The sequence below is a fragment of the Carassius carassius genome, chromosome 21 (genome assembly GCF_963082965.1).
Source record: "Carassius carassius chromosome 21, fCarCar2.1, whole genome shotgun sequence".
NCBI lineage: Eukaryota > Metazoa > Chordata > Actinopteri > Cypriniformes > Cyprinidae > Carassius > Carassius carassius.
This window is the reverse complement of record NC_081775.1, coordinates 2071998-2084401: the sequence shown is the minus strand read 5'-3', so window position 1 is coordinate 2084401 and position 12404 is coordinate 2071998. Positions and strand designations below refer to the sequence as shown.

Here is a 12404-nt window from a genome sequence, read left to right as displayed (position 1 = left end):
TAGCATGTGTCCACAGTAATAACTGTCGTTGCCTTCTCTAGTGCTCAACTAAGTCTCGTCCCATTCGTCGGTACTTGTAATATAACAAATCCTGGAAAATATGCATTGTAATCCAAACAAGTCGTTCGTTGAAGTTTTTAAGTGATCTCTGTTAAATAAAATATCTTCTTTAGAAGTGGACTTAGAGCTTTGTAACTTTTCAATTCTTTTTATGCTCAAACAGCAACATTACAGACTAACTAAAGTTGAAAAAGTGAAAAAAATATATAATAGGACCACTTTAAAAAGTACTGCCAACTTACTTGGATGGAGTGAGATTTTTTAGTGATGGGAAATTCTGTTTTTTTTTTTTCCACGAACCGGTTCTACGAACAATTCATTTTAATGAACTGGTTAAAAAAAAACAGTTCACCGGTTCTTTTATGCCCTAACGTAATGACATTATTCGCGATAAAATAACAATGTCAAGTCTATCGTCCTGGGCCTGGATGAGTTGGGGTATTTGGACGCGGGACTCGGAATCGCACTCAGACTGCAATTGTGAATGAACTTGGACGGACTTGGACTTAGATATTTTGGATGAAGAAATTTTTCAGAGTACAGACGATTCCATCTCATGTGTAATACAAAATAATAAAATTTTGCAACAACATAGAATTAAAATAAAAAGACATTAATAAACGTCTCCAACTTAAACTCAATTGATTAAAAACTAGGATTTCACAAGGTAGACTTAATGTCTGACAGGTGGACTTATTATCCACAAGTATTTTCCAACAGTGGAAAATGCACTCAACACATTCAAATATATAAAGTCAGTAATCATTTCTTCAGTTAGTTAAAACATAATCATCAGTTTCTAACAGTTTCTAACAGTTAACAATGTGCAACTAAAGTACCCAAACACAGGTACAGGCAGATATGCAAAAAAGATTTTTTACAAGTCTTAAAGAAATAAAGTTAATAAATTAATCCTCGTTAGTACAGAAACAATGATCCAATTACTATGCAATTAAATAAACCCACGTTGCGCCCCTCATTCAAGTCCTCGGTTTACCCACGCTCATATTATCAGTTGTTCAGACGAACTGGTTCAGACGTGCTGTGTCATGTCAGTCATTGTAGGTAACCATGAATTGTTCGGTAGCTTCACGCTGAATCACACATGCGCAGTATCATCAGCTCATCAGTTCTCATATTGGACGTGTCTGAAGGAATAGTTCTCTTTTCATAACAGTTCAGTCGGTGTACTTTTTGAGTAGCTAAATAAAATAACAGAAATAGGTTTATTTCAAGTTAGAGGGAGTGTCAGGCATGTTAAAAAAGTGAATAACTTAAGTAATTTATGGTGCTTACTGGTGGGGCGAACTGTTTCAAACGATTCAGTTCGATTTGGTGAACTATTTCGACAGGTTTACTATGAAGAACCAGTTAAAACGAACAATTAATTAACGAACCTGACATCACTAAGATTTGATGACATAGGCTAAACCAATTAGATGGCACTATTTGAGGATCCAACAATTAAATTTTATTGAATTTGTTTCTAATACTGTAAGTTATCCAGCTATTTAAACTTAAATGGATAGTTCACCCAAAAAATTAAATCAGCTGTTAATTTGCTCACCCTCAGGCCATCCAAGATGTGGGTGACTTTTTGTCTTTGATAGAACAGTAAAGAATTTTTTTAGCTGAAATAGTGGTCCTTGGTGATTCCTAAAATGCAATTCAGTGGCTATCGACAACAGAGAATTAAAAAAAAAAAAGCATATACTGTACAGGCAATACAAAATTAATACCTTTGGCTCCTGATGATACTGTAGTCTTAAGAAGATGAAAATTATAAAAAAAACATTATTACCTTTATTCCATAGCCTCAGGCAAATTCTTTTCCACAAACTGGTTCTTTCAGATGGATAATTTCAACAAACTGGTTTAAATCGCCAGTTCAACAGATCTGTTAGCTTTACTGTACTGAAGGATCGAAAAACATAGAGATGCTCAAATACAGGTATATTTGATTAAAAACCTTAAGCCTTAACAATTTGCACAATCCATTGACCAGAAAATACAGACAGTCCAAAATTCCAAAGGGATAACTGGGCAGATGACAGGGACAAAAAGAGAGTAATACACAAACTAATGAAATGAACAGCAAGATGTGTGTGAAGTGTAAGAGTACATAACACACTGGCAACAAAAGGAAGAATGCATAAGATTAAATATAAATATTAGGTGCGACTATAAGTCGCACCTAAGTATAAGTCGCATCGACCAAAAATACGTCATGACAAGGAAAAAAACATATATAAAGTCCAATTCGGACGGGACTAGTTTTACAGGGGGTCATTAGAGAAATCTGTGTTTCACAGACGAACTTGGTGATTTTAATCCCGTCCGAATCTGCCACGTCTGTGTTTTTCTCAAACAACCTCTGTGATAATTCCCGAGCAAATTATCTACTGTTTTTCAGCAAACTCAGTGAACCTCTGAGAAAACGAATCCCGTCCGAATGCGAATGTCTGTGATTGCGGGCGATATTTTATTTCACAACGCGTTTCCTTGTGTGTTTTGGCCAACATGAATTACCGTAGATGCTCTTACCGCGCGCATGTTTGATATATTTTCTTACCGGCAAAGAAATAATAATAATAAAAAAATAAAAAAAATAAAAATAAAATCAAGAACCAGATCATGTAAACTGTTAATACTGGCTATTGTAATATCAGCATTAAGCAAGATTACTCACGTTCATTTATTCACAGTTACATGATTTAATTGCAGATGTACCTTTATGAAAATGAAACATGGGTTTAGCCTACTAAAAAAAAAAAGAAAAGAAAATCCCACATTAACATGGCTATACTAGCCATTTAGTATTTCGTATTTATTGTGTAATAATACTAATGGTAATCAATCCGAATGACTATATGCAATGCACGCATATAGAGCGCGTGATCTCTGTGACACCCAGATGCACAAAACAGACCCTCCCACCTCTGTAATAAACACGGAGATGATAGTCCCGTCCGAATTGGTACATGAAAATCACAGACATCAGGTGATAAGAATCGAAACTCAAACGTAGTTTAGAAAACTAGTCCCCTCCGAATAGGGCTTAAGTCCTACTGGACTATAAATCACATTTATTTAGAACCAAGGAACCAAGAGAAAACATTACCGTCTACAGCTGCAAGAAGGCGCTCTATGTTTTCAGTGTAGACTACAGGAGCACTGAGCAGCATAGAGCGCCCTCTCGCGGCTGGAGACGGTAATGTTTTCTCTTGGTTCATGTCAAATTAATTTTGATAAATAAGTCGCACCTGACTATAAATCGCAGGACCAGCCAAACTATGAAAAAACGTGCGACTTATAGTCCGGAAAATACAGTAATATAATGTAATATAATATAATATATATATATATATATATATATATATATATATATATATATATATATATATATATATATATATATATATATATATAATACATAATATATATATATATATATATATATATATATATATATATATATATATATATATAATACATAATATATATATATATATATATATATATATATATATATATATATATATATATATATATATATATATAATATATATATAATCAGAGCTGGGTAGATTACTTATGAATTGTAATCAGTTACCGATTACAGATTACACAAAATTTGTAGTCAGTAATATAATCTCTTAGATTACACATTTTTGGTAACGTAATCTAATTACTTTTGGATTACATTTAGATTACATTTGTGTTAACCCTTATTTGATATCACATACTGAATTAGCCTAATCTTGTGCTGTTTTGACAGATAAAAATCTCACGTCATAATCTTAACTCAAAACACATTACTTCTCCATCGCTTTCAATGTCCCTCGATTTTTAATGACAATTCTGGATTTATTTCTTAAATTTTGTTATATATTTTAAATGTGGATATAATTTTGGTTTTTAGCTGTGATTTTATTTATTTGCTATTTTGATGTTCTATTTACTATTTATTTTATTTTTATGCTGTAAAGGACATTGGTCAGCTGCTGTTGTTGTAAATGGTGCTATATAAATAAATTAAACTTGAAAACTTGATAAAAAGAAAAAATATATTCCAAAAAATGTATTTAATTCACCAACAAGAGCCACAATAGCTTCTTTTTCAAGTGCAATGTATGGTTAATATTCAATGTATGGTTAATTTAATATTCCTAAAAAATAGTAACACTGATGTACCTTGCTGTTAGTGTTTGCTAGTAACACTGAATAAAACTAAATCACATCTTATGATTTTAAAGCATATTTACTTAATAGAATTAAGTAAATTTAGAAAAGAGCTACATTACAAAAAACAATATTGAAAATCATGAAATTAACAGCACTATCACTGCTAGGTCAAATATTAAATAAAAAAAAAACACTAGAATTGTATATGAAAAATCAATGAAAAACCTCAAACAATAGTTACATTGGAAACATGAATTCTGAAAAAGACTAAAGTCACACACACACAGCAATGACATTTCTATCCATCTCAAAATATTTTATGTGTATAGTGACAACGAGGAAAAGACACAAAACAATGTAGTATAGGCTACATGCCAGACCAGCATGTGGCGCTGTAATTCTGCCACAGAGACACACAAAGAATGGAGAAGACATGGACTATGTGCATAAACCTTGCGCATGGTATACAAACTAACATGAAACATTACATGTATTAATCTGTTAATGTTATTTAATAAAAAGGCAATTGTTCAGTGTTTGTTTTTGTTGCTGTTACATGATGAAGCAGTGTATATAAAATATACGAATTCGCTGTCCACATGCAAAGGTGGCTTTTTCAAATTTATCCACTCTGGGACCCGATTTAAAAAAATGTTGGTTTCACTCTCCCAAAATGCCGGATCCATGTGGACGAAACACCTACACGATACAAAATGTATGTGTATACAGTGAAACGCATCTCTGTGTGGACGGGGCCTTGAAGTGCATAAGATATTACAAAAAATATATTAAAGAACATGAAATTCCCAGCAATAACTTGCTAGGTCAAAGATTTCCGTGGACAGCAAATTAATCCATGGTAGGCAGAGCTTACACTAAACAGTGACATTTTCTTGTGACTTTCTTTAAAAATGAAATCATGTCTGTACATCCAGTGACTAAAAGCTGCTTTCCCCGCTATTTTCCATTATCTTGTTGCTGATTTCTTCTGAGAGCAATTCTGACACCCCTCCCCCTTTCCGCCAGAAAAACTCGAAGAATCACGAACGTATATAAGCAGCAGGTTTATTAGAAAAAATATAAACATTAAAAAAGTAAACTTAAGAGAATCAATAATTGTGAACAACTTAAATAATATGTAATCATGTAATCCATAAAAAAGTAACTGTAGTCTGATTACGAGTATTTAAAAAAGTAGTTTAATTACAATTACTTGAGATTTGGAATCTGATTACTGATTACATGTAATCCAGAATACATGTGATCCGTTACTACCCAGCTCTGAATATAATATAATATAAGATAATATTCTCCAAAACGGGAAGCCACTGAATTGTATTCTATGAATCATCAAGAAGCACAGTGTCAGCTAAAAATGTAAAACATCCATACTCCAGACAAAGTAAGCATCACATATCATATTTTGTTTTCCAAAAGAGCTTCTTGGCTTAGAGGTCTTCACAGTGCACCCGAGACCCGTCGACCCGGGACCCGACCCGGGACCCATACGGGTTCGGGTCTATATTTTAAATGATCAACCGGGTCCGGGTCGGGTCCGAATCTATTACCTCAGTTCCCGGGTCAGTTTAACATTGTGTGTAATACCCGTGCGATCGGAGTCATCGGACTCGGAGAACACCCGGCCGTGATCAGACACTGCTTGTGTTTTTTGTAACTTGCAACTTGTAAAATTAGGAAAAGAAAACTGTGAGCCAAAAAAAAGCGATCTCTCTCGCTCTCTCTCTCTCTGCCGTTAGAAGCAGAGCGCGCAGACTCAGAGTTAATGCAAGTGCCCGCACGGTAATAATGCTTGCAGGCTTGACACACTTATATTTAATATATTTCAAATCAGCAACACAATCTGATAACAAATAAATAACGTCAGTGGCGTTATTATAGTTCAAAAGGGCAAACAGTCGAAGTTATTATGCGAGTTAACTCGAGTCAGAATGTAAATGTGCACAGTTGCATTTGTCATCCGTCACCGTGACATCAAGTGGACTCTTGAAGCTGAAATAATGAGTGGATTAAGCTTGGACTTGGAATAACGAGAGGAATAACATGTATAACTTTCTTGTCGAAGGATTGTAATGCATCACAGGTGTAGTGATATCTGATTAGTGAGATCGCTACTGAGTGAGCCACGCCCCTAAGCAGAGGGTTTTGACACTGTGCGAGTGTTTAATAAAGTTCAGTTTCATACCTGCTATGCTGTGTGATCAGTACGCTGTCTCGGCTTATCCCTGAACGCAACATGGTGTCAGATGCGCCTAGAACAGTCTCCAACAAACTATAAACTGTTGAATAAGATGATAAACGCCACGGCAAAAGAAACGCTAAAGTAAGAGCGTAGTTTATGCTGTCTCCAACAAGAAAAAAGGAAGGTCAGCAAGCTGATCAGCACGCGCTTACCCACCGCATCATAAGTTAACAGCGGGGGAGGGGTGCCGTCGCCAGGCAACCGGGGTGCAGGCATTGGCAAAAAGGCCCACAGAAGCTTATGATTTAACGTACAAATGCTGAATAAATCGCGGAGGTTCGGAAAGATCTGCAAAAAGAAACAAAAATAAAACCAATAATAATAATCTACAAAGCAAATGGAGGAATTACCATCGCCCATATCTTCATATCAAATCCGACCTCCTGATCCATTTGATTTTACAAAGCCAAATGACTTTGAAAGATGGCTCAGACGATTGGAAAGATTCAGAGTTGCAAGTAATCTTGATAGTAATAGTAATCAGATTTGCACCAAGTTAACACACTGATTTATTGTAAAGGAGACAAAGCTGATGCCATTTTGTGTGGATTGGCCATGACAACAGAAGAGTGTGGAAAGTATGAAACTGTGCAGAATAATTTCAAAGCATATTTCACTGGCAAAATAAATGTGATCTATGAGAGAGCAAAGTTTAACTCCAGGAAACAAGAGCCAGATGAACCAGTTAATGATTTTATCACTGCACTGTATTCATTGTCAGAACGCTGTGCTTTTGGAACTCTGAGAGATTAACTTATTAGAGATTGAATTGTTGTCGGGTTGAAAGATGTCAAACTGTCAGAGCGCCTTCAACTACATGCAAACCTAACTTTGGAGAATGCTATAACTATGGCCAGGCAGAGTGAAATGGCGAGAAAACAGCAGGCAGAACTTTGGCAGGAAGAGGACCAAGAAGACCTAAAGCTAGAGGCTGTACACAAAGAAAAATACAGACAGGATTCGTCCAAAAGGTCAAACAAGTCAGGAAAAGGCAGAAATTTGACAAGTTTCCAGAAAAATGGTAAAGAGAAATATCAAAGAAATTTTGCTGCGTGAGATGTGGAAAATCACCATACCATGTAAAGAATCTCTGCCCAGAGGCTGTCTGTCATCAGTGCAATAGGACAGGCCATTACATTAGCCAATGCCATTCAAAGAAAGTGCTTCATGAGGTTAAAGAGGACTGTGATTCAGATGAAGGGCAAGCATTCCTCGGAGCTGTTGATTCAAATACTCAAGGCTGGTGCACAACCGTTCAGATCTTGGAACAGCCGGTGAAAATGGACACTGGGGCAGATGTCACGGCGATACCTGAATCAGTCTTCTCACAGCTTACCTCAAATAGCAACACTGGTCTGAAGAAAACACAAAAAACACTGATGGGACCAGGAAAGCATGTCCTAGATGTGAAAGGGGTATTTTCAACCAGCATCTCTAAAAATGAGAAAAAAATAGAGGAAGATATTTATGTGGTCAAAAATCTCTTCACACCACTCCTGGGCAGACATGCCATTGAAAAACTTAGCCTCATTGCAAGACTGGATAATGTCACGGAATGTCAGTGGCTAGAGAAATTTCCAGAACTTTTCACAGGTTTAGGTGAGCTGAAAGAAGAGTACTGTATCAAGTTACAGCCCAATGCAACACCCTACTCTGTTAATGTAGCAAGACAGATCCCAGTACCATTGATGGAAAAAGTTAAAGAGGAGTTATCCAGGATGGAGAAGCTTGATATCATCAAGAAGGTAGAGGGACCTAGTGACTGGTGTTCGGGTATGGTTCCAGTACTTAAGCCTAACAACACGGTGAGAATTTGTGTTGACCTGACCAAACTGAACAGTGCTGCCAGACGAGAGAAGTTTATTTTGCCGTCAGTAGACCACACACTAGGCCAGTCGGGCAGAGCTAAAATTTTCACAAAGATAGATGCCAATTCTGGATTTTGGCAGATCTGTTTGGCTGAAGAGTCTCAACCATTGACCACCTTCATTACGCCATATGGGCGTTATTCCTTTAAGAGGCTTCCGTTTGGTATCTTCAGTGCTCCAGAGCTGTTCCAGATGAGAATGTGTCAGATTTTGTAAGGACTAGATGGAGTAACATGTCACATGGATGACATCCTCATATGTGGAAGTTCTCCTGAGGAACATGATATCAGACTTGATGCAGCATTAAAGAAGCTCCAGAGTGCTGGCCTAATGCTTAACAGAAAGAAGTGTGAATTTGCAAAGAGAGAAGTCAAGTTTTTAGGCCACAAGCTGACCTCAGATGGATTACAGCCCGATCCAGACAAACTGGCTGGAGTTCAAAATATGCGTGAACCTACCAATGTGTCTGAGGTACGCAGCCTTCTTGGAATGATGAACCAATTAGGGAAGTTCATTCCAGACCTGGATGAAAAAACAAAGCCCTTGCGAGACCTCCTCTCCCAGAAAAGTCTGTGGTCCTGGGACACACCACAGCAGGAGTCATTTGCATTGCAAAAAAAAGAGCTTGTCACAATGCCAACTTTAGCAATCTTCGATCCGAGCAAGGAAACTAAAGTCGCAGCGGACGCATCATCCTTTGGTCTGGGAGGAGTGATTTTTCAAAAGTCCAGTGAAGCATGGACATTGCGTATGCATCTAGAGCATTAACTCCAATGGAGCAGAGATATGCTCAAATAGAAAAGGAGATACTAGCTCTTGTTTGGGCATGTGACCGTTTCAGCTGCTATCTCATTGAGAAACATTTCCTTCTCGAGACGGACCATAAGCCACTTCTGAGCTTACCAAGCACAAAACATCTGGATGATTTACAATCAAGGCTACAAAGGTTCAGAATGAGACTTATGAGATATTCTTATGAGATCAGCCATGTTCCAGGGAAACAATTCACAACTCCAGACACGCTTTCAAGAATGCCCTCTATGAGTGATGCAACGGATGCTGACTTAACTCTCATTGAAGACACAAATATTTACCTCTTCCAAATAGGGAAAAGTTTCCCTGCTTCAAAGAACCGCCTAGATAACATTCGAACAAAGTTAAAGAAAGACCCTGTATGCAGCCAAGTAATGAGGTTCCATTAGTATGGATGGCCGAGAACGATGCAGGCCAACGACAAACTCAGACCTTACTGGTTGGAAAGAGACATGATTTCTATCCTTGATGGACTGCTTCTACATGGAACAAGGTTGATAATCCCTGCCTCACTACAAAGTTCAGTTCTGCTTCACATTCATCAGGCACACCAAGGAATTGAAAAATGTTGCCAAAGGGCAAGACAGTCTGTGTGGTGGCCTGAGTTCCCATTTGCGAACTATGGTGCAACAATGTGATGAATGTAGAAATGCTTCCATGAAGACTGTTGAACCGCTACAACCTACAGACTTTCCATCGTATCCATGGCAGAGAGCGGTTACAGACTTGTTTGAGCTAAAGGGGAAGAAGTACCTTTTAACAGTAGACTACTATTCAAGAGATGTCGATGTGGCCAAATTGTCATCAACTTCCTCTGCAACAATTATTGAACATCTGAAAGCAGTGTTTGCACGGAATGGGGTGCCTGAGATACTAATATCTGACAATGGGCCACAATATAGCAGCGCCGACTTCAGGGAGTTTTCGAGGGAGTATGACTTTAAGCACATAACAAGCAGTCCACGGTATCCACAAGGAAATGGCGAAGCCAAAAGAGCGGTACAAACAGTCAAAAAGCTCTTGGCGAAAACATCAGATCCATTAAAAGCTTTGCTTGCATACCGCTCTACACCACTTGCAAACGGCTACAGTCCAGCGGAACTGTCATGGGCAGAAGACTGAGAACAGGATTACCAACTCTGCCGTCTCTTCTCACACCAAAGCTTCCAGACACAGACAAACTGAAACAGTTTGAATTCAGTCTACGTGCTCTCACAATAAATTCATACAATAAGAGACATAGAGCTAGATCTCTATGACCACTGAAACCTGGACAGATTGTTTGGATTAGGGACGAATCTATCTCTGGGTAATTGATCAGACAGCAGGCCCCAATGTCGTTTGTCGTGAAAACCTCACAGGGTAAAATTTGACGCAACAGACGTGCATTGGTGCGACTCCACCACCCTGAAACGGACAAGGATCAAGCAGTCGATTGGCCAGAGTTATTTGAGGATGATCACATACCTGACAGCCAGATGCCAACAGTCCATCAACCATCTCCAAGTTTGCAGTCTGCCATACCTACCCGACATGGAACTTACACAAAGTCAGGACGTTTGTCTGTTCCACCAAGAAGAATGAACCTTTAGTTCTTAGCCGGTGATCAAAGAGGCAGAATAATCCTCTCACTGTGCCAGGAGTGCTCAGGTAGTCCACCCTGACCTCCTTTATAAAAAAAAAAAAATAAAAAAAAAAGAGTACACAATGATTAAAAAACACACCGATATTGTACAGTAATGTGAAAGAAAAGAATGTGATAAAAGATGTTCTTAAAGCAATAATTATATTTTAAATTAGAGAAGCATGGCATGTGCTTAGAATTGGTTAAAATGGTTACAGTATGTTTATTATTCTACAATCAGTAACACTTTGGGGTTCACAAAGTTAATTGTTTTGGGAAGGGGAGATGTAGTGATATCTGATTAGTGATCGCTATTGAGTGAGCCACGCCCCTAAGCAGGGGGATTGACACTGTGCGATTGTTCAATAAAGTTCAGTTTTGTACCTGCTATGCTGTGTGATCAGTATGCTGTCTCGGCTCATCCCTGAATGCAACAACAGGCAGTCAGGTACAAGGAAGAGAGACTATGGCTCCTTAAATTAGTTAAGACAAAAAGCTGTATTTTTTGCAACAGGTTTATTGACTTGTAATAGCAATTTAAGGTGGAATATGTGACAATCGGGTCCAGTCGGGTCTGTCTCTTCCCGGCGGGTTCGGGTCCAGCTTTTAAATAATATACGGGTCGGGGTTAGGTCCGGGTAGGCATTTTTCGGATCTACACGGGTCCGGGTCCAGCTTTTGAAATAATAGACTGGTCCGGGTCGGTTCTGTGTAGTACATTACGGGTCTCTTTCGGGTTCGGGCACAAATTTTTGGACCTGTGAAGACCTCTATCTTGGCTCTCTGTAAGGCTAATGTTGCTAAAGCTACCATTGTCTCTGCCTGTTTTCACTAATGCAGCCTTCACATGCTACCAGAATGATCCTAAATAGGAATGTGGTAGTTAAAAATTGCGTTTGGATGCAATGTGAAGTCAGTAACACGGTCACCACAAGTTAAACCATAACACCGGTGGTACGCCCACGTATGCACAGTTTATTTTCATTTAAAGGGGACATACACACAAACAGTGCATTTTGCCTCATATCCTAAAAGTGGCAATTTCAACAAGCTATAAATAAATATCTGTTTGGTATTTTGAGATAAAACTTTACATACACACTCTGGGGACATCTGAGAACAATTTAAGATATTGTATCAATGCATTCTATGGCACCTTTAATGGTGTATAAGATGCACTTTTTAGTCAACTTTGGTTAGCTAAATGTTAACAGGCCAGAGTTAGAATGTTCTGCAGAAACACATCCGCTGCTCTAACCACGGTTACATGTAAATGTAAGGAGCTTGATTAAGATAATTTTAATCATACAAGTGTCAAATGTATTGAAAGATTGATATATTTTTTTCTTTGCCTTTTTATTGCATTGTCTTGTAATATTGCTACCTCTATAGCACACACGTAAACAACATCACATCATGCAGCAGTGGTTGAAAATGAAATAATTGGAGAACCACTTTTTCTCTTACCACTAAGTTTCACCATCCATGTTTTGAAAGCAGACAATGCAATTAATATTCATGAGCCTTATAGCCGGCATAGCAAACTACTTCAGGTATTATTTGAAAATGCTTTGTAAAAGGCTGATAAGATTTA

At 37.8% G+C, this 12404-nt stretch overlaps 1 protein-coding gene across 2 annotated transcripts in view; it reads left to right on the top strand.

The window, feature by feature from the left end:
• Positions 1-12404, top strand: part of cacna2d3a (calcium channel, voltage-dependent, alpha 2/delta subunit 3a) — a 243042-nt gene that overhangs the window by 83498 nt on the left and 147140 nt on the right. The gene's annotated exons all lie outside the window — the stretch shown is intronic.